This window comes from Maylandia zebra, linkage group LG9 (genome assembly GCF_041146795.1).
Source record: "Maylandia zebra isolate NMK-2024a linkage group LG9, Mzebra_GT3a, whole genome shotgun sequence".
NCBI lineage: Eukaryota > Metazoa > Chordata > Actinopteri > Cichliformes > Cichlidae > Maylandia > Maylandia zebra.
This window is the reverse complement of record NC_135175.1, coordinates 29,443,598-29,465,249: the sequence shown is the minus strand read 5'-3', so window position 1 is coordinate 29,465,249 and position 21,652 is coordinate 29,443,598. Positions and strand designations below refer to the sequence as shown.

The window sequence follows — 21,652 nt, the reverse complement described above, 5'->3', positions numbered from 1 at the left end:
CAAACCATCGCACACACCAACCTGTAAATGCTCTTTTGCACAATATTATTACTAGATATATTATATATTATTATTTTTTTTGCACTAACTTGTCTTGTAGCACCTTGGTTCCTGGAGGAACGTTGTTTCGCCTCACTGTGTATTTTTAAACTGTATATGGTTGAAGTGACAATAAAGTTGAACTTGAACTTGAACTTGAACTAAGGCTAGAATTTGCATGATGTCTGTAAAATGGTGAAATTCGAATGATAGGGTCAGAATTTGGCATCAACAACATAATAGCATAGGTCCGACCTGCAATGTATCAATAATCCGGCTTGGTGGTCATAGTGTAGTGATGTAGGGAAAATTTTCTTGGCACACTTTGGGCCCCCTAATACTAACAGAGCGTTATTAAAACACCTCAGCCTACCTGAATATTTCTGCTGACCACGTCTATCTCTTTATGACCACAGCATACCCATCTTCTGGTACCATGTCACAAAGCTTAAAACATCTCAAATGGATTTTTTTACTTACTTTATTTTTTTTACTCAAATGGCCTCCACAGTCACCATATCTCAATTTAATAGAGCACCTTTGGGATGTGGTTTAACAGGTCACTCTCATTGTAGATGTGCAACTGATAAATCTACAGGAACTGTGTGCTGCTTCATGTCAACATGGAGTAAAATCTCTGAGCACCTTTTTGAATTTATGGCACAAAAAAAATCAATGCAGTTCTGAAAGTATCAGTAGAAATGTGTTCGTAATGACTGACCAGTGTATGTAGTTATATATTAAAATATATATCAAATAGAGAATCATGATGCTTAGGAACTGTATTTGATGTCAGGTGCACACTGGTAAGGACTCATTGTTATGCTCTCAAGAACATCACATTCTACACTGTCTTATGACCTGTTGCTTTACAAGTAATGCATAAAAAGCTGTGCAGACGCAGGCAAAACTGACTTTGCCACATATTCGAACCGCGCTTCTGTTTCAGCATTTCCTTAATTCAAAGGAGGCAACAGCGAGTTCAATGTCAGCAGGTCTGACTGTTCAATTTGTAAAGAAACTCTTACTTTTTCCTGTTCAGTGGTACAAATTAGCTCTGGGGGGATTTTCAGCATTTCACGCTAAACCATTCCAAAATTAATCCCTAACACATATCACAAAGCTGAGTAAATTTGCATGGTTTTTGAGTGTGAGTTTATAGTAATGCACACTCATATGTATCACCTACATAAAGCTTACAAAAAAAGGTCATTTGACAAGAGTGCTTTGGAGCCACAGTGCGAGCCTATGATTTTGCTGCTGTCAGATTTTAAAACTGTTCCTTTCTCTGCTGTTGTCAGCTGCCATTTCAGTTTCAGATTGATGCCAGACTGCCACCCTGTTCAACTCCAGTTTTCATCAAAAACTCTGCTCTCACTGATCTCATCAGTTGTGTTGCTCTACATCACATCCATCAGGGGCTGCTCTTTATTCCTTCTCCACCCCCAAGGCGTTGAATATCCCTGTACACCTCATCCCTTTAAAATGACTTCATAATGGGTTCTAATAATCAAAGACTCCTCATATATTTCTTTGGCTTACCCTATTGTTCAGACAGTCAGATAAACCTATTTGATTACTCTGTAAGACCCCCTGTTCGCTTCTCATCAAAATACAGCCAGGAAAACTTTTAAATTCAATTTCTGTTAGCAAAAAATATGAATGCACATTAATTTCAAAATGGTAGATATACCTATTTACTATGTAGCTTGTACTATATGATATTTGTTGTCCTGAACAAGACAGTGGATGATTAGCAGAAATCAAATAAAAGCAGATTGCTGTATAAACAGTTGCATTGCGGGGAAAGTAAGTGTTGAGTTACAGTCCTTAATTTTAGAGCACTGAGGCACCAAAACCCTGGGAAACCCAGTGAGTACTGTGATTAAGGCAAAGAGTCGGCACAGCCACTTGACTCTTGACTCAAGTATCGTCTTTCATCTTTACGTTGCTGCTGTGCTGAAAATTTCTTTTAGAACTTTTCTCTTCCCAACAGTGAATTTAAATATATCATTATGAGCCCTGCATATTTATTGGGATGGGTACAGATTAAAATCTGGAACTAAAAATGTATAATCTGAGAATTTATATTTGACTAACAGAGGAGGGCGGTATAAATTGTGGTTTGATGGCTATCAGCTGTCATATTGAGACGATGTCATAAAATAAAATAGAAATATTGCACATTAGTCGCATGTCAACAGAATTGAATCAAATTGAATAAATATCCCCTGCCCACCATCTATAGCTCACTTCACCCAACTGCAGTACATTCATGTTGCCATTATCACTTCCTAAAGTTGAGCAGCCTTTCTAAAAGCAAATGTGAGCCAGTTTATAACTTGTATTGATGGAGCAGCTTTTACTGTCAGGCAGGATTTCTTTATTTTGTTTTGAAGAGACAAGTCTGCACAAAGGAAAAATCTTTTTAAAACGAGTCATGAGGATAAACTAATATTACATAATTATATTGTTTTGGATCGATGTTGAAAGGTGCTGGAGAGAATTAATTTATCAGATAAATGCTGTAGCTATAGATGCCAATTTATGATTCTTTCTTTATTTGTCTAATTTAAGAGGCCCTGTCCCCTTATGAATTACGTTTCTCACACAACTATCCTGCATTCTTGATTATGTTTTTCTCGCCAGACTTAAAAAGAGACAAAAGAAAAGACACAGGATGACTGGTTTTGTGAACTTTTCATACTGCCATCAGCCAGACATAATAATAATCCGCTGTTGCCCAACATTGCAAAATAATGTATTTCAGTCTGACCTACTTCTAAATGTTTAAACTATAAACGCTGGCCACTTTATACCTTTATCAGGTGTTGGACCTACTTTTGCAACCACTCTAATTCTTTGTGGTGTACATTCAACAAGGTGCTGTGGTCATGAAGGGATTAACATGGTTAATGGGTTGAGGTTGGTGGTGGTGTAATGGTGTGGGAGACATTTTCTTGGCACACTTCATTATCCTTACTACCACACAAGGCAGGATGGATAAATGCTTTTATTTTGTTAATGCCGAATTTTGACCATACCATTGAATGATTAGTGGGAATTAGTGGACTTATTAGATCAAGAAGCTATCGTCCAATTTTCTATTGTCCATTTTAGGTGGTATTTTCTCACTTTCGGACCATTTTCTGTAAATCCCAGACGTGGTTGTGAAGTGATGTTTCAATAGATCAGCAGCTGCTAAAATAGATCATCCAGTCTGGCACCAACAACAATGTCAAGTTCAAAGTCAATTAAGTCACCCTTCATCCCCATTCTGATGCTATATTTGGGTCATCTCCACCATGTCTACATTCATAAATGCATTGAATTGCTGCCAAAAGGCTAATTAGATATTTGTGTTGGCAAGCAGCAGCAAAGTTGTACTAAAAGAAATAAGTGGACACTGAGTGTAGCTATATTTATAGGTAAATGAGCAACTTAAATAGAGTATTGTTAGCACTGCACTCGTTATATCAAATTACAGTAAATGTCACGTCCAGTGTGACAGACGTGTGGAATATATTAGGACCCAAAATGCAGCAGCTCAGGTGCAGGTGAGTATTTATTAAACAAAAGGAAATGCAAACAACAATGGCACTGGGAACATAAAACTAGAACCTAAACTGGGTAAAACTAACAAAACAAACCAGAAACGAAGATGCAGGGAGGGCCGGGGAAATACATACGGAGAGACACTGGGAGACCGAGGGGAAACAACACAGACGAACTAGGAACGAGGACAAGGTAACCCACACTATAAATACACATGCCAGGAATCAGGGGATGTGAAACAGGAGGAGAACACACCTGGAATACATGAGAACTGACGAGGCAGGGGAAACGTAAATAGAACACACTGACATAAGACAGAGCCCTTCAAAGTAAAACAGGAAACACATACACGTAATGACACAGACTCAGAGACGTGGACTAAACACAGAGACCTACTACACTAAGGGAATGCACAAGCAGGGAAGACACCAACCAGAGGGAACACCACTAAGCCCTAGAAAATACAAAACTATCAAAAGTACATAACCAAAAACACTGGGTCACCGACCCAGGACCATGACAGTAAAGGACGTAAACAGCCATTCATGAAAGACTTAGGAAGTAAGAAATACGTGTGTTAGGTATTTTAGTACCATGGTAGCATTTACTGGATATTGTTTTATAGTGACATTATGCAGGAAAACTCTGTCATTCAATAAGGCCCCTTTGTTTCAGTGTTTTTCTCTTTGACCCAAGAATTGATGTGTGAGAATCACAGGCTGGTACAAGGTTGAAATACCACAGAGATCACTCCCTCAGCTACATTAGTTTCTTAATCTTTTAGACGCCTGTTGAAGGCCAAATGGTTTGTTTCAGATTTCACTAATGTAAGAACTCTTCGTTTTGTGCCTTGAAAATATGTCGCTGAGATAATCACAATTGTAGCTGAACTAATAAACTACACAAAGGATGCTTCTTCACCCAAGGGCAGGAAGACGCTGCCTTATCTTGGTCTGTACTGGTTTAAACTGATAAATCTGCTGTCTCATGAATTTTACCCTCTATATAAACTGTTGTACTTGTGAATAAAGTTGAGTCACTTTGGGAAGACAATCTAAAGCAGTCTCTGTTTTCTTGTTCTCCCAAGCTGCTCCCGAGCTGCTCGTACTAACACGCTGAATGGCATGCTTGAATATTACTTGAGAATATATTTGACTGTGTTACAGACTAAGGGACATTCTCTGCTGATAGGTGAAGGTACATTCTCTGCTGATAGACGTCCACGCCTCGGAGGAAGCCGATCCACGGAGTAGGCCCTGGAAACAGTTTCCTTCAACGTGCCACTTTTAAATCCACGTGTAAGTGCAGTGTTAGAGCTGTAGTCCAGTCAGGCAACCTACCTGCTCAAAGTAGAAGAATGGGGAGAAAAAAATTATTTGCAGCCTGAAGTACTATCATATTCATCTCTTATGTCTCTGTTGTTTACACAAACACAACAACTGAATTGGCGGTTGGTAATTGCAGGCTATGTTTTGACCACCTTTCCAAAACCCCCTGTGGAAATTAATTTGGTTCCAAGGTGATCATTTCCCAGATGGACTGAATGATTGTTTCATCAACCTGACTACTGCATTATAAGTCAGCGTATCATTTGAGTAAGACCTTTGCTCTTTTTTTTTTCCCAGCGAGGTAATATGCAGCGCTAAAATAGGTGCCCACATTATGCAAACAGGTAGAGAGAATGTCATCCATGTAAGTCTCTTTTGCTCAAATAACCTAAGGGGTTGTTTTACAAGGGGTGCAAAGAGAGAACACGTGCCTGTGTCTGTGATGTGTGTATCCCCGCTAGCTGCATATTATCCATTCTGCTGCCGGATTAATGGGGCAATTGATCAACAGCAGACTTGTGCAGAACAGCTGATCACTCACCTACAGCAGGGCAGCGCTGCAACAGCCAGACTGATTACAGACGCATGGCTGGGCCGAGTAGCAGAGGAGCCATCACCGACTCCCTTCTACTCTGACAGCCTGACACTGATAGGGGAAGGCGCTGCAGTTGGAAATCCAGCAGAAGCTGGGGATAGGTTCAACAAGGCAGAAACCTAACAGGGATGAAAACCCAGTTGTAAAGCTCAATCACAGAGCCGAGGGCATGCTCCAAGGGAGATAAATGCTTCTCAGTGGCGTCAATGTAATGACATACACCTACAAAGACATTTCAGCTGATTGTATAGATAGAGTTACAGATAAAAGGATTGTATCAGTGGCTTCTGCTGAAATGGAGAATGACTGTTTCCACTAATTGGTATTTAATTGGCACACGTCCAGCTCTCTTAAACTACAAACTGTAATCAGCTTAATGACCTGCCTCTCCCTGGGAATAACAGAAAACAGATTTACAGCTTAGCAAATGTAACTGTTTGTAAATGTAATGTTTCTTTCTTATATGACTGTTACACAGAGAGGTGTGGTGAGGGAAACATCAGACTTCACTCTGTCTTAACTGAAGTAATTGCTTTATTGTCTCTTGCCAATATCATGCACATACAGACAGCAACTTCTCAAAATGGCCCCCAATCCAATTCCTGCCCACTTTAAATACTCTAAAGACCACACCTTCTCAATTCAACTGGCCTATAAAAGAGCTGCAATTGAGGCAGGCCTCCTCTTTACTGGGAAAACAATATGGCTGCCACAGAGGTAACCTGCAGAACACTTTGGCTGTGTCCTAAGAGACCGCACGCTTGAAGTACGCATTTTGAGTGCGATTATGTGTACTCCAAATGCGCCGTCGATTTCCCGAAATATCAAGCGTGGTCCGGTGCACGCTTCATGGTCCCATATATCCCACAATTCATAGCGCGGCGGTGGGTGTGGATAATTTTGCTGCAAAATACGGCAGAAGGGAGCGGCCGAAGAGTGAACTGTCAAAAGTAAGTAGTGAATATGATGTCACTTATATATGTGCGACTGTTCAATGATGAATTACATTACTGTTGGCCAAATGTCGGCAAAGTTATGTGACATTAGTGATGTTTGCACTTTCAGCGTTAACTTGGTTGTAGACTCTCTACTTCAATATATCTATCTATATAAATAAATCTCTCTCTCTCTCTACATATCTATCTATCTATCTATCTATACTCAACAAAAATATAAACGCAACACCTTTGTTACTGCTCCCATTCCCCATGGGATGGACGTAGAGACCTAAAATTCATTCCAGATACACAATATAACCATCCCTCCCAAACAGTGGTCACAAATCAGTCCAAATGTGTGGTAGTGGGCACATCTGCCATATTGAGATAATCCATCCCACCTCACAGGTGTGCCACATCAGGATGCTGATCTGACATCATGAGTAGTGCACAGGTGTACCTCAGACTGCCCACAACAAAAGGCCACGCTGGAATGTGCAGTTTTTTGCGCTATTGGGGGTCTGGGGACCCAGAACCGGTCAGTATCTGGTGTGACCACCATTTGCCTCATGCAGTGCAACACATCGTCGCATGGAGTCTATCAGATTGTCAATTGTGGCCTGTGGAATGTTGGTCCACTCCACTTCAATGGCTGTGCGAGGTTGTTGGATATTCGTGGGAACTGGTACACGCTGTCGTATACGCCGGTCAAGCACATCCCGAACATGCTCAATGGGTGACATGTCCGGTGAGTATGCTAGCCATGCAAGAACTGGGACATTCTCAGCTGCCATCTGCCCTGAACAATGTGAACCATGATTCATCCGTGAAGCGCACACCTCTCCAACGTGCCAGACGCCATCGAATGTGAGCATTTGCCCACACAAGTCTGTTACAGCGACGAGCTGGAGTCAGGTCAAGACCCCGATGAGGACGACGGGCATGCAGTTGAGCGTCCCTGAGACGGTTTCTGACAGTTTGTGCAGAAATTGTTTGGTTGTGCAAACCAATTGTTCCAGCAGCTGTCTGGGTGGCTGGTCTCAGACGATCTTGGAGGTGAACCTGCTGGATGTGGAGGTCCTGGGCTGGTGTGGTTACACGAGGTCTGCGGTTGTGAGGCCGGTTGGATGTGCTGCCATATTCTCTGAAACGCCTGTGGAGACGGCTTATGGTTGAGAAATGAACATTCAATGCACGGGCGACAGATCTGGTTGACATTCCTGCTGTCAGCATGCCAATTGCACACTCCCTCATTGCTTGTGGCATCTGTGGCATTTTGCTGTGAGACAAAACTGCACATTCCAGGGTGGCCTTTTGTTGTGGGCAGTCTGAGGTACACCTGTGCACTACTCATGATGTCAGATCAGCATCCTGATGTGGCACACCTGTGAGGTGGGATGGATTATCTCAATATGGCAGATGTGCCCACTACCACACATTTGGACTGATTTGTGACCACTGTTTGGGAGGGATGGTTATATTGTGTATCTGGAATGAATTTTAGGTCTCTACGTCCATCCCATGGGGAATGGGAGCAAAAACAAAAGTGTTGCGTTTATATTTTTGTTCAGTGTATAGAGATATCTATCTATCTCTAGATATATATCTATCTATATATCTATCTATATATCTATCTATCTATCTATCTATCTATCTATCTATCGATATAGAGATATAGAGATATATAGAGATATAGAGATATAGAGATATATAGATATATAGATATCGATATAGAGATAGATAGATCTCCTACCATGCATGGAGGGTTTCACCCCAAGTCCAGCACCCTGAGGCTGTACGCTAAGCGGAAGGAAGGGGGCCGGGGACTGGTGAGTGTCAGCACCACAGTCCAGGATGAGACAACGAACATCCAAGAATACATTGGGAAGATGGCCCCAACTGACCGAGTGCTCAGTGAATACCTCAGGCAGCAGAAACCCAAGAAAGAGGAGGGAGACGAGGAACCATCATGGAAGGACAGGCCCCTGCACGGTATGTACCACCGGCAGATAGAGGAGGTGGCTGATATCCAGAAATCCTACCAGTGGCTGGACAAAGCTGGACTGAAAGACAGCACAGAGGCACTAATCATGGCAGCACAAGAACAAGCTCTGAGCACAAGATCCATAGAGGCTGGGGTCTATCACACCAGGCAAGACCCCAGGTGCAGGCTGTGTAAAGATGCCCCAGAGACAATCCAGCACATAACAGCAGGGTGCAAGATGCTAGCAGGCAAGGCATACATGGAACGCCATAACCAAGTGGCCGGCATAGTATACAGGAACATCTGTGCCGAGTATAACCTGGAAGTCCCGAGGTCAAAATGGGAGATGCCCCCAAGGCTGGTGGAGAATGATCGAGCTAAGATCCTGTGGGACTTCCAGATACAGACGGACAAAATGGTGGTGGCTAACCAACCGGACAAAGTGGTGGTAGACAAACATGAGAACACGGCCGTAGTGATCGATGTAGCGGTTCCGGATGACAGCAATATCAGGAAGAAGGAACACGAGAAGCTGGAGAAATACCAAGGGCTCAGAGAAGAGCTCAAGAGGATGTGGAGGGTGAAGGTAACGGTGGTCCCCGTGGTAATCGGAGCACTAGGTGCGGTGACTCCCAAGCTAGGCGAGTGGCTCCAGCAGATCCCGGGAATAACATCGGAGATCTCTGTCCAGAAGAGCGCGGTCCTGGGAACAGTTAAGATACTGCGCAGGACCCTCAAGCTCCCAGGTCTCTGGTAGAGGACCCGAGCTTGAAGGATAAACCGTCCGCAGGGGCGTGCTGGGTGTTTTTTATAAAAACACCCAGCACGCCCATGTGGGCGGTTTATCCTGAAGGATAAACCGTCCGCAGGGTGCTGGACTTGGGGTGAAACCCTCCATGCATGGTAAGGAGCTTTCTTGTCTTTATGTCAGTGGCTTCTATCTCCTCCTTTGGCCAGCCTATTACCCCAGCAGGGTACCTGATCACGGGCAGGGCGTATGTGTTGATGGCCCGGATCTTGTTCTTACCATTCAGCTGACTCCTCAGGACTTGCCTGACCCTCTGCAGGTACTTGGTGGTTGCAGCTTTTCTAGCGGCCTCTTCATGGTTCCCATTCGCCTGCGGGATCCCCAAGTACTTGTAACTGTCCTCTATGTCTGCAATGTTGCCTTCTGGTAGTTCAATCCCCTCAGTTCTGACTACCTTCCCTCTCTTTGTTACCATCCGACTACACTTCTCCAGTCCGAACGACATTCCAATGTCATTGCTGTATAGCCTGGTAGTGTGGATCAGTGAATCGATGTCTCGTTCACTCTTGGCATACAGCTTGATGTCATCCATGTACAGGAGGTGGCCGTAGTCGGTATCCGTAGCCAGTCTTGTTAATGATCTCACTGAGGGGGTTCAGGCCTATGCAGAACAGCAGTGGGGACAGAGCATCTCCTTGGTAGATCCCGCACTTGATGGTGACTTGTGCTATGGGCTTGGAGTTGGCCTCTAGTGTTGTACGCCACATCCCCATTGAGTTCCCGATGAAGGCTCTTAGGGTCCCATTGATCTTGTACAATTCTAGGCATTCCAGTATCCAGCTGTGGGGCATTGAGACATAGGCCTTCTTGTAATCAATCCAGGCAGTGCACAGGTTGGTCAGTCTGGTCTTGCAGTCTCGGCTGATTGTTCTGTCTACCAGTAGCTGGTGTTTTGCGCCTCTGGTATTCTTGCCAATTCCTTTCTGTGTCCCGCTCATGTATTGACCCATGTGCCTGTTCATCTTAGCCGATATGATGCCTGACAGGAGCTTCCATGTAGTACTGAGGCAGGTTATTGGTCGGTAGTTGGAGGGGACCGGTCCCTTCTTGGGGTCCTTGGGGATCAGGACCGTCCGGCCTTCAGTTAGCCATTCCGGGTGTCTCTCGTTAACTAGCAGCTGGTTCATTTGTGCTGCCAGACGCTCGTGGAGTGCAGTCAGCTTCTTCAGCCAGTAGGCGTGAACCATGTCGGGCCCTGGTGCTGTCCACCTCTTCATACTGGAGACCCTTTCTTGGATATCTGCCACTGTGATGGTTACTGGACCCTGTTCAGGGAGGTCGCTGTGGTCTGCCCTCAGATCCTCTAGCCACTGAGCATTGCCGTTATGGGTTGCATCCTTCTCCCATATGCTCTTCCAGTATTGCTCTGTCTCCAGCCTTGGTGGTGCTGTTCTCTTATTGTTCCCTTGCCACTGAGAGTACACCTTTGCTGGTTCTGTGGAGAACAGCTGGTTTATTCTCCTGCCTTCTATCTCTCTGGTGTACCTCCTCAAGCGGCTGGCCAAGTCTTTGCTTGGCAGTTTCCAAGGCCTCAGGTATGGACAGCTTGCTGTATTTCTTAGGCACCTTATTTGTCGCACCTTTCTGCAACTCCGTTAGTTGGCTAACCTCCCTCCGTGCTACTTTGATCTTGCCCTCTAGCCTCCTTCTCCATGGAGGGTACTGCCCCTTGTCGCTGTTCAACTTGTAGCCAAGCATCTCACTGATCACTGCTGCCGTATTGTAGATCAGCTTGTTAGTGTCGGTAATCGTGGTTGTAGGTATTGCCCGTAGTGCTGCATTAACATCATCTAGCAGACCTTCTGAGGGTACTTCACGTAATCTTGGTAACCGGCTACGGGGGATCCAGGTTTCAAGCTTGGCCATGATCCTATTTTTCAGGTCAGTTCCTCTCGCACTCAACGATCCTTCTCCTATCGCACTTGGGGCTATGTACCCAATCTCGGGTGGGGGTGATGATATCTCCCCCCTGACCTGGCGTCCTGACTCGTCCTTGCCGTAGCATTTGTGTTGTACCTCGTCAATCTCTAGCTGTGAGAGCAGTCCCTTCTTTCGAATGTTGGAACACTGAGCTACTAGTTGTTTCGCCGTCATTGTGGATGTTGGGTATCGAAGAATCCATAGGTCCCTCATCCTATTCATGTAGCCCCTTCCGCCGGGGTTACTTGCGTAGTAGCATTCCAACAACGCCCTGTTTTCGTCCCTTGCCCACCGATGCCTTCTTGTTCCAGTAGCCCATGGCCAACAATGTATCCTAGATACTTCACTTCTTCTTGTGCCCAGGCACACTTGCTCACAGTCAAACCAGCCTTCTGGATCTTTGCCATCACAACCTTTAGATACTGCAGGTGTTCCTCCCAAGACTCACTGTAAATCACCACATCATCCAGGTAGGCAGCTGCAAACTTGGAACAACCATTAAAGATAATGTCCATCAACATTTGAAAAGTTGCAGGTGCCCCATGAAGACCAAAGGGCAACACAGTGTACTGAAATAAGCCCATTCCTGGAATTTGGAAGGCTGTGTATTTTTTACAGGATGGCTCTAAAGGCACTTGCCAGTAAACCTTACACAAATCTAAGTTTGTAATGTATCTAGCCTTTCCTAAATGTTCCAGTAGCTCATCAATGCGTGGCATTGGATAAGAACCAAAACAGGAAATACTATTTAGCTTTCTCATGTCTGAACAAAATCGTAGTTGAGGTGAGTCTTTCTTTGGAACAAGTACAATGGGGTTTGACCACTCACTCCTTGATGGCTCAATCACTCCCAGTTCCAGCATCATCTGAACCTCCTTCCTCAACGGTCCCACCATCCATTCTGGTATCCTGTAAGATGAACAGGTTTTGTGTCTTTCAAGATGATGTTGTGTGTTATGACATCTGTTCGCCCCCGGTGTGTCTGAGGACAAAGATGGAAAAGATTGCCTCACCTCATTCAACTGATGCCACTGATCTTCAGTCAGATGTTCAGGAGGGTCTTCAGATTTGGGCATGTCTCTGAATGGACTCATCTCAGCTTCTCCAACCTCCAAAACGCAACTGTCTTCAGGCTGAACATCTTGTACCATCAGGATTTGCTTCACACCTGGTTCTGGGGCATTTCTGTCATGATACTCTTTTAACAAGTTTACATGTAGCAGCTGCTTCGATTTGTGTTTGTCTGGACAGATGACCTCATATGTCACTGGGCCAGTTTTTCTGGCCACAGTATAAGGTCCTTGCCACTTAGCCAGCAACTTACTTGGTCCAGTAGGCAAAAGTACTAAAACTTTTTGACCAGTCTTTAGTTCTCTCTCACAGGCATGCTTGTCATACCATACCTTTTGCTTTTGCTGTGCTTTCTGCATATGGTCTCTAACCTTTTTTCTGTATGTTTCCAGTTTGTATCTCATCTGCAATATGTAGGAAACGATGTTTATCGTCGAAAGCCACTTCAGTAGACCCCGGTGCCACTCCAGCCACCCAGTTCACCTTCAGCATGTCCAGGGGGCCTCTAACTTGCCTTCCATAGAGCAGCTCAAAAGGAGAGAAACCAGTTGAAGCCTGTGGTACTTCTCTGTATGCAAACAACAGAAAAGGCAACCATTTATCCCAATCTTTGCCAGTATCATCAATAAACTTTTTCAACATTTGACCACTCTAGCTGCCCATTCAACTTGTGGCCATCCCCACATTTTAGCTATGCGTTCAAATCGTACAAAGAAACTTTCAGGATCCTCACCTTCCCTGAAGTCAGGTATTCTTGGCTCACCTCCACGGTGTATTTCTGCTCTCTGCACTGGAGCAGGTTGAACAACATGCATTTGAGGCTGTGCATGCAGTGGTTGAGATGGAGAACGCAGCTCAGCTTGGTCCTCAGTGGCCCTGTGAGCTTTTGGAGTAGGCTTTTATGTCTAAAAGCCTGCTCCACAAAGCCTCTGGCCAGCTTTTTGACAGGCCGACAGTTAAGTATGAAAAGTCAGCAAAAAGAAAATAAAAACCCAATACCTTAAAATCAAGTTTAAGATTTTTAAATCTGAGATTTCAGTATTATGGATGATATACACCAAAGTATATTCATTTGTAATGCAGAAGCAGACAAACGGAATTCAAGTGGCAGCTAGATCAAAATGTTTCAGTCTTTCTCACCCTTGCTCAGTGCTGCAGTGTCCTTGAACTGCACTTTCTAGTGATCACTTGTCCATCACCCATAAAATATTATGCTCTCAGAGCTGAATATTGCACTGGGATGGAAGACAGAGAGCCTCAAAATGCACTGCTATAACACAGGGCTGAGTTTGCCGGAGCATTCAATCAATGCAGGAAATGATCACTTGAACCAGTTTATTATATTCTACTGTAAATGATAGCTTTCACACTGTGCAGAATGGAAGCAGTAAAGCTGTAAGATAATGTAATGAGATGTAACTAACTCTCAAATGGTAGACGAGAGAGGCTTCGAGTTGCAGACCCCTGCCTTTTGTCTCGCAGTATAGCGGAGATGCATTATTACCTCTGGTTTATTTTCATAAAGTCTGAGGTTGATGAAGTATAAGTAGATGCTGCTAAACAAGGTGAAATATAGCTCAAACAGAAGTTTTTCAGTGAGACTCAGCTTACAGTTTTCAAGACTGTGGATCTACTTTGAAGGAGGTGACGTTTAAGGAGCTTTTAATGGAAATTCACTTAGTGTTTGGAGCAACTGAATGTTTTTTCTCACTGGCTGAGAACACATATCACAGGAGAAAGTGGTGCAGCTAGAATCCTCTTCGCATTGTTTAAAAAGATGAGCAGTAGAAGAAATTTCATCCAGCCAATTTAAGTTGCAGTACTTAGTGTTTTTTGAGGGTTTTATTTTTTGTAATATGAAAGGGAAAATGGGCTTGCTGCTTGGTTCAGCTCACTAGTCAAGAAAGCAGAGGATCCCCAAAATAGAAAGAATTTTCAAAACAACCAGCAAATTTCAGTCTGTTTTCTAAACCTCTTTTCCTCATTACTCCAAAAGCCTTAATAGATCTATAAAGCTACCGGGGGAACACATATTCCAAGCTGTGTACTACACGCCATTCAACTGTTAAAACACACACCACTACTTAGATGGAAACCTGTTTCCAAGAAAGGGTTTTCTTGATGCACTCTCAATACAAACTCGGATGTACTTTGTTGTATAATTCATTCAGAAAGAGTATCAAGTTTTTACTCCACTTTTTGCCCTCCATAGTTTCAGTGAAGTGTGTGTTATTTGAAAGCACCTTAAGGCTCATAATGGTGCACCCACAGAGAATTATCAGCTGACAGTTCTTTAAAAAAATATATATTTTATTTTAAACATACTTTGGCTCAGTGCTTTTCGTTTTAGAGTGTACAACACACTGCTTCATTGGGCTTTCCACCATTCTCATTAACAGCATTCCCAGCCAAAAATGAAGTTGTTTAATGAGGGATAGACTTTCCAGTTCAAAAAGCTCAAATGAATAAAGTTAGCTGACCAACTTAGTGGAGCATTTAGCTGTGGTACAGACAGACTTTTTACTTATTAGTTAGTGGGTACAAAACTTGCTGTGTGGCCAGAGAGACAGATATAAATGAATATGTTAATGTTGTTCATATGTGCTAGATGTTTAATGAACTAGCTCTTCCTGAACAAATCGAACATTCTAGATTTATAAGGAAACCATATCATTTGAATTTACGCGTGATACTGCTGGAAAACAGTATATGTTCTACTGTTTGTCCACTCATAGATCATGGGAACACACATCACCATAGGGCTGTAATGTATCATTATATAATTTATACACTTAAAATGTTATAGTGTGTGATAGGTTTGTAGCTTGAACCTATTCGCTGGAACATTGAAGACAATATAATTACACCGCAAGCAAGACACGAAGTAGGCAAAGTTCTTCATGTTTCTCGTGCACGGGAGAGAACCGGACAGACGCCGTTCCTTCGCTTGACCCCAGTTGCTCTCGTTCGTTCTCCCGTAACACTGTTCTTTTATTGAGGCTACATGAATATGCATAGGTTCATTAACATATGACGTCCACATACAAACAAAGAGTACCGTGTGTGTGTGTGTGTGTGTGTGTGTGTGTTGCTGATCAAAGGGTCATATAACATAAAAGCACACAAACTAACATCCTTGGTCAGGAAGAGGGTAGCCTCCCCCTCACCCTAAATGGTTCACCCTAGATAACACGGTGAGGAAGTCCTGCAGTTCATCTAAACAAAAGGCACTTAGACTAAAACAAACATAGCTACGTTAATCCTACCATAAAACAATAAGACAAGGTACGACCTCTCTCGTGCTCCCAGAGTGCTCTCTAATACACACAAAGTTTGCAGACTATCACTACACAATTGATTATACACCTCTAAGCATATATGATTAAATATTTCTAAGCATAAATGACAATCAACAATACAAAACCTAACATTGTGCGTCTACAGAAAGTCTGTGAGGGACTTGAGGGTTACTTTCTTAAATTCAAATGGGTTGAGGAGATGCTGTCTGGTAGATTTGCTGCAAGATAAAACAGACTTAAATTATACCTCTCATTTCTTTATATATTGCTTCCCAGGAGCCAGATATTCTTTTAATTTCGCCTTTCATAGCCAAAATAAATAAATAAATAGGAACAAACTGCAGTGTGATGCAAATAGTGTAGCCAGAAAACAAAGAGGAAAAGCTCAGGGACCGCATCCTTTTGTAGAATATAATCTGATGCTAAAGAAAGTTGTTTGGAACTATGTTGAAACAAGCTAAGGTATTTAGAAAGTCTGGGTTAAGAAAGAACGTATATTGTTTGAAAGGCAGTTGCCATAAAGAATCCCAGGTTGATTACCTGAAGTATAAACTGCGTGAACAGAGGCGAGCTGAACTCTGAATGTGAAGTGAGGCGAGAGGAAGAAAGAGAGAGAAGCTAGTTAACAGCTGGTGCATATTTGAGCTGACGAATGGTTCTCCATACTACATGTAACACTCCTATGCTGGGCTGTTTCTCATATAGCATAACTACCCCCCACCCCTGTTATACACACACACACACACACACGCACACATCACCACCACCATCACCTCCCCCGCCTCCCCCATTGCGTCCCATTCCAGCCTCAGCAGATACCCTCTGCTCTGTTCACTGCGCAGATCCAGCCCTTCAGTGGACTGTGCCATTTGATCCATGCAGAAGATGATTCACGCTTTGCGATCTGGGAAGTAAGGGCGGCGGAGGAATCCCTCCCTCGCCCCCCTCCTCACCACCTCCCCTCCACATCCATAATTCAGCATTTGCGCTTTCTTCCTCTTCCTCCCCTATTTTTCTTCTCCTTTCCTCTCCTCTGACTGCTATTGCTGCTGCTAAACGTGTTTCCTCCTGTACACCATCCACAAGCTGAAGTATCAGTCATCTGTAAACCGCCCATCTGGAACTCAAGCTGCACAGGTAAGGTGAGAGCAAAACAAAGCGCATTGCCTTCATAAGCTTCAGAGTTTGTGGTGTATGAAATGTATGCTGGCTGAATGCATCTTTCAAAGTCTTGTGGATGAGTCGCTTCCCAATTTATTGTTTAATTCACATTTAGTAGCAATTAGATCTTTTTTTCTTCAGGAAGGATTTGGTGACACTGTTGCTATGGTAGCTTAGTAAACCAGCCAAAAGCTAACTATGTAATGGTCTTTAACACATCGGGGGTGGGGGCTACATTAGACATTTCTGGAGCATTACTTGATGGCATACAATAAAGTTTAATGTCCCCTTGCAAGTTACTAATCCCAAACCCCACCACAGACAACCAAACGCAATCATGGTTCCCACAGTCTGCAGGCGCACTGTGTCTCATAAAGAGAAACATTGAGATATTGAGACATGTGAATTCAGTTAGTGAACTCTTGGTGGAGCTCAAAGGAAACTGCACTGTGTTGCTCTGCCAAACAGAAGCACACTTGCTGGCTGAAACCCACTTCTCGGTATTTTATGGTACATCCTGCTTCAGTGGGACTTGGCATATATGGCCTGCATTTGTATAGCGCTTTTCTAGTCCATAGGACCCCAAAGCGCTTTACACTACATTCAGTCATTCACCCATTCACACACACATTCACACACTGGCGATGGCAAGCTACATTGTAGCCATATACCAACTGTTGATCACAGGAACTGTGGAAAAATGCATCAGAGTTTCTAACTTTTAAAATGGAGCTTTTGTATAAATGTGTTGAAATATGCTGCTGAAGGCACTCAGTTACTTATTGTCCTTCTTGCTGGTTGTTTTCCTTCAGAATGGGGGGTGGTAGGGCGGGGGTGGGGGTGAAAAACAAAGATTTTTATGAAGTTAACTGTTGTACTGCATGACAGATTTTTTTAGTGCATTCTTCTCTATTATACACACACACACACACACACACACACACACACACACACACACACACACACACACACACACACACACACACACACAGCAAAATGTGGCGAGAGGTTGATATGCAACCCCAGCCCGAGGGAAGGGAATTGATTTGATACTCTGTGGCATAGCTTTAAGTTGATTTCATGTTGACTCTCTGTTTTATAATGCAGCCGGTGTAAGACAAGCTGCTGGAAAGAGCAAAAGGGAACAGACAAAGAATGTGTAACATCTCAGTGAGGCTGGCTGTTGATGTGCTCCTACATGAGAAAGTATTGAGGTGCACTGAAGCTGAAGTCTGACGCAAGATTGTCAACACAGCTGGATTTCAAAGAGTCTGGCTCCGAGTGTGATACTGTTGAGATTTTTTTTCAATCGAGTAAGACAACACCCTCAACACTCAGCAGTGATGTTTACTGAGTAAAACAACCCGTGAGAAAGCAGATTTCACCGCTTGTTCACCGTAATTGATTTGGACTCTTTCTAGTGTTGGTTTTATGTCATCAAACAGATTCATTTTTTTATTATTATTATTTTTTGTGATATTTGTCATGTCAAGGCTTAGTGTGCCGTACGCGGTCATGTTTTTCCACTTCTGGCTAACAGCATTGTTAAAGATTCTCATTTGAATGGGGCACCAGCAGCACTGTGGTTTAAAAAAAATCCAGTATTTTGTAAATGTATAAATGAAATGGTAAACAGTTTATGTGAACAGTTATATTTGTCTTAAAATGGTATCGTAAAAATTTTGTAGTAGTTAAAAGAATCAAAAACAGAGCATCATCAGTTTTATATCAGATTGGCTGTATTTACATTGATTTAGCCAATGCAAATTTTGTTGTTGTTTTTTCTCTCAAGCAACATTTTTAGCGATGTCACAACTCTCCTGCTAATCTGTCTTTAAAGAGGTGTTCATGCTGTGCACTTCTAAGAGTTCACCTTTAAGTCTTTCTGCCACTGATGTCAAAGCTAATGTTGCACCTTGTAGATTTTGAATATCAATATAAATTCCTGCGGGAGTGTTCGTTTTTTCTTGTTTTGTTTAGTTTTTTGTTTTTGAATGAGTCCTGAATGCAATTATACATCGTGATTAATCTTAATTTTCCAGAAATAGAACAACCATATTGTTTTCAATGGAGCAATAGCTGCGGCATGAACATATTAGAAACCAAGATTTATTTAAATCTATATTGGGTGTGCAGTATGATAAAGAGCAGTATGTTTACCAAATTGTTCTATTTTGAGTTCACTGGCGCTCCCTAAGTCATTGCATTGACTACAAGAGATTGCGATCAACCTGTTTTTTCGATTACAGCAATTCCGCAGTGACCGTGTTCAGCCGTGATATCAGGCAGTTTTCATGAAACTGTATAGGGGTGGGGGGAACAACAGCAAGACAAACAAAGGCAACCCACCCGTTGGTAGTGTGATAACATTAGAACAAGTTCTGCTGACATTTTTCTAATTAATGACATCTTGTGTCAACTGTATCCTTTTAAAACTTGGCTCCTGACAGGACTCCTGAGGGCCGTACTTGGCAAAGTGTGTTGAACCTAAAGTCAGAGTTTCAGCATCATAAGGGCAATTCTGTTTTTACCGTGCTAGATTTCTATGGTAACATCTGTGCTACAGTACTGGGTTCTTTTATTATTATTATTATATATTTTTCATATATCTGCATCACTTGCTCCCCTGACTCATTCTAGGCAGCTCAAGATCAATCCATTTTGTTCAGAAGAAGAGTTCATAAAGCATCAATTGTCCTCTTATTTGTAGGCATGCGCAGACTCTGGTCTGCTCTTCAGGTCAGGCTATCTATTCAGCTGTCAGCATATGCTTGATTTCATGTATTCTTCCTACCAACTTACCCAAAGTTACTCTTAGTGAACAGAGCACTATTGAACTTTTGGTGGCCATCTTTAGATTTTCCACATATAACGCAAAAGACATTCACAGACACTGTTATGAAACTGTGTGTTTACATTTATCAAAATAGCCTCAGTCTTAGGAAGTCCATACAATACAACCGAACAAAGGGGGAACTAAATTTATGTCAGATCAGTAAAATAGATACTGTTTGAGGATTACTAATACAATATATAGAACAAATATGTCTTATTGTCAAAAAACATGAGCTGCATTACCTAATCAGACATTAACAATTATAAAATTGTGACTGTGCACGATTGTGTACAGCCCAGCAGAGGTTCAGGAAATTTCATTATGCGAATGAAATCATGAAACATAGAAGCTGAGGCATAATTCATTAATAATGAACATAATGCTCCTCTTGTTTGAATAGGGCTATTAGCAACGGATGGTCTGCATCTGGGTTTCAGAGCTAACAGGATTCCATTGTTGCACTTTCCGTATAGCTGTTGATTAAAAATGCCTCCAGCAGATAGGTGGAATTACCCAGCTGCTACCTGATACTGGAATACAATAAGTATAATGGTGCCAGTGCTAAATTACTTTCATGCCACAGACTGAACTCTGCTTGACATGAACGACATGAAACTTTAAATGAGAACAAGAATTTTACACTTCTCAAATAGCTTGAAATACAGGGTTGAAAGATCCTTCCAATTTTAAGGCTGCAACATATTTTTATATTTGCTGCTTAAAAATAAACATTAACTTTCAGTGATGCAATAGCTATATTTAGTCAGCAGTGTAGGCAACGCTGATGTTTATCTTCTCTATACAATCATAAAGCTCTGCCTTCTTTGTCTGTCTTCAGTCTGTGCGCGATAGATTTCCTTCAGATGGAAAAGCTGCCAAAATGTCTTTCTACTGACATGTCAAACTGCATTCAGAAGAAACTCAAACCTTTATTCTAACCCCTAGCTGACATCTGCCTCTTTTAGAAAATAACACTCCGAACCATCAAGAAAATGAATCTCCAAGTGGCTGTACTTTAAGAAGCCTAGTGTTAAAGCCAAATGGATGATTGATCACTGTCTTGCTTTAAGAGTGAGGAAGTTGTGAATACGAGAGGGAACTTCACACTCTGCGAGCACGATACAAAAGAACGTTCTCTTTATTTGCATTTTACCAATTAAAAAGAAGCGTTTCAGTATTTCACATAAAAACTTTTATATTCAAAGTAATGGAGGGGAGAAGACAAAATGTAGTGCAGAGAGTAAGACAATTTAATAAAGCTGGAACTTTGAGGGGGAAAATGAAAAGAACAAAGTTAGGAAAGTAAGCGGCTTTGTAAATGTTTTCCACCTTTGAGGTTTTGCTCACTTTAAGAGTTTTTTTTTTTTTTTGAATGTGTCCCTGGGGGAGCATCATGGCTCCAGATCCTCTTTGTGTGTCTAGGGAAGTGCCCTTTAAAAGATTACTTTGATGGCATTTCTTCATCATTACTCAGCTGGAAGTGAAAAGATAGAAAAGCTGTTTGAGAGGGGGTCTAACAAAGCAACAACAGTTCTGGGCAAATCCGAGATGCTTCCTCTAGTTTGAAAACACCTTCACCAGCTGAGCGTCTGTGATTCATACATCTGTTTGTCTCTATTTTAGAAGCTAGAATTATCTGCTTAGCAATGAGAACAAAGGTATTTGGTTTTATAACAAACTTTTCACATCTGGAACTTTTCCAGTTTTTTATGACCTTCACCTTATTTTTCTTCTGTGTATCGTTTTGTATTTTTGGCCGTGCAAACTTACCTTTACTAATTTACCAACACATTCTCATTTCCAAGGCACCAAATAGGATCGCATATGTGAGATATGCATAACGTGTTCTTTTCATCTGTGCCACATGGGTCAAGGCAATATTAGACACTGAGAGCAAATTGTTTGAAATGGTTATTTCTTGTCATACAGACAACCAATATGGTTACAGTATAATAAAAGTCCACAGGAACATATTACAGTGCTCAGAATTTCAAGGCAGCACTGAAAATAAGGATTGAAATGTTGAACTACACATTGTTTAGGTTTAAACTTTAAAAGTTGTCTTGATGCATGCTCAAAAATCCAGGTAAGTAAATCCCAAAAGGTTGATTCTGTTCA

General features: G+C 42.3%; 2 protein-coding genes across 2 annotated transcripts in view; both read left to right on the top strand.

Moving 5' to 3' along the window:
• The window catches only part of LOC143420332 (uncharacterized), a 466,151-nt gene that overhangs the window by 63,154 nt on the left and 381,345 nt on the right, over positions 1-21,652 (top strand). The gene's annotated exons all lie outside the window — the stretch shown is intronic.
• LOC101477649 (cadherin-18) overlaps positions 16,654-21,652 on the top strand; it is a 192,022-nt gene continuing 187,023 nt past the window's right edge. Inside the window, exon 1 of the mRNA XM_076888311.1 lies at positions 16,654-16,674. The gene's annotated coding sequence lies outside the window, so the exon portion shown is untranslated. The remainder of the gene's footprint in view (positions 16,675-21,652) is intronic.